Source organism: Phalangium opilio, unplaced genomic scaffold, assembly GCF_054372755.1.
Source record: "Phalangium opilio isolate 3A_F unplaced genomic scaffold, DU_Popi_V2 ptg000060l_1, whole genome shotgun sequence".
Taxonomy (NCBI): Eukaryota; Metazoa; Arthropoda; class Arachnida; order Opiliones; family Phalangiidae; genus Phalangium; species Phalangium opilio.
In genome coordinates, this window is record NW_028324177.1 from 4,893,862 (window position 1) to 4,896,195 (window position 2,334).

Below are 2,334 nucleotides of genomic sequence, written 5' to 3' on the forward strand. Positions count from 1 at the left end.
CAATAGTAGTTCCAACACGTCCCCAGCTCCGAGACACATAGTAATCCTTTCCTTCGTCTGACTTTAGAAGTTGAAGCTTGTAAAACGAATTAGATCCTTGAGTAACGACGACGTTTCCGAGAACAGCGTTGAAAGCTCCTTCTTCGTTTTGAAACACGTGTGTGCTGGCTTCAAGATTTGAATCTGGGTCAACAGCTACGCTGCCTTTCACTGTCAGTTTAACTTTCGTGCTCTTTCCAGATGAGAATGTTGAGTCACTATTTCCTACAGCCGCACTTTTGAGTCTTTTTTCAGCAGCGTAAGAATTAATTCTGTCTTGAGGATTTCCACCCCAACTGGCTATGCGGTATTGTTGGATCGTAGAAACTAAACCTCCATATTCCACAGCACTTAAAAAGTCCTCAGATACAACGTGAACATCGTGTTCCTTAGCTTCACGAATTTCCTTGATATTTTTCTCAACATCTTCCTTGGTACTTATAACGCAAGCTGTAGTTTTGTCAATTTGAGAGACAACATTGCCTCCTAATCTCGCTATGCTTTTCTTTAGAGAATCTTTGGAACTATGGAGATTACCAATCAACACTATTTTAGTATCGTCCAATGGTTGTGGCTTTCTCTTGACACCCGAGGTTGATGGCAAATTTTCTGGTGTACTTGGAGTAGGTGCGTTTGTAGGAATGTAACGGTCTTGCTCTATGTATTCGTAGCTGTTTAAGAATGCATATTCCTCTTTTAGGTGATCTGGAATCTGGAAAGGCTTTCTTCTTGGTAGTTTTATTACATTTGTACATTTGCTCCATTCGCTTGCATTTCCAGTACAGTGATAACCATCATTTGAGAAAACCAATTGTCCACCGTCACTATCTGTGCAAGGTTCAAGAGATCCAAACGTCATGATTTCGGAAAGTCTATCTAGAATTTCGCTGTTTCCTGAAGGAATTTTTTGGTCGTTATATTTTAATAGTTCCACCATTTCTTTTTTTTAATATTTTTTTCAAGCTCGTCACGATGTTCATAAATTAACTGAGACTGTTCCTCAAGAATTTTCTTCTCGCCCCGATCAAGTAATTCCTCTTTCTTTATCTTATTTGGTGGAGTCACTTCAATTTTCTTTATCTTTTCTTTGATGGCCTTTTGATCTTCAACACAGAGTGTCTTAAATCCTCGTATTTTAGATCCATCTTCAAAAAACTTCAGAGTTTCTCTCGCTTGTACAAACCAATCAACGTGATACCACGCTGGTAGTGGACAAAATCGTCTAGCTTTTGCACTCTGTCTGTCAAATTTTGAAATGCGAGCTTGATCTTTTACGATTGTTTCTCCACAACCTTTACAAGATGACCGATTACTTTTGGCATATTCAGTTGAGAAGTCTTGAATTTCAATGGAGGAGCTTTTTCTCTTCGTTCCTTTAGATGGGGTATTGCTTGAAGCAGCAGGTGCTGCTTGAGACCCACTCGGAATTTCACTCCTTATTTTCTCTTGATCTCTCCAACGTAAATCCTCAAAGTGTGAGATGTCAGCCTCAGTTGACACTTTAAACTTTTGAGAAAAAGCACCGAAAATGGTACCACTTTGGAATCTTGTTTCCACAATAAGAAATTAATGTTACTCGCGTCATCAGATGCTCAATTTTGATATTTCACCTTTCTATCAAAACTTGACGCCTGAATAATTGCCGCCATTCTTAGCTCATCCTTATCTATGCGCCTTTTACAGCTTTTGCATGATGACCAGCCACTTTTGGCATATTCGGTACGCCACGGTAGACCTCGATCCATCTCTAAATCATACAAAGAGGTTTGAATAAGTTAGCACAGCTTGACTATTTGGTTTACTTTTCTGGTTAATGATGTATTTAAAAACCAAAACGTTATGTACGGGTCTTAGTTGCAGCAGAAGTAAGATGAGACTGGAAGTGAAGAGCTCAAGCATTGGTAGTAGATCCTGGCACTAGTGAACAAATTTGAGGATTTCATGTCGCTTCCATCACTAGAGGGAAAAAATTGGTCGAGTTTCAAAAAATTTCCTACCCATACATGAGGTAGCTCAAGCATATTTCCTAAAGCTACTTCGCAGAGGAGCAACAACCCGGTGTTGTTCTCTCGACTGGCGTGACAGTATTTGGCACTTTCAGAGACCTAAAAGAATCAAATATTTGAAGTTAGCAACCTATAATTTAACTCTTTATTAAAAGGCTATGTGTAGTACCGTATCTGCAAAGTACACTCCTTTTCCAAAGTTGTAACCATTAGAAGGAGCTTCTGGTGGAGCAATACGAAGGCCTTGAGACAAAATGCCCATTAAGTTTGGGGTTCTGGAACCATGCCA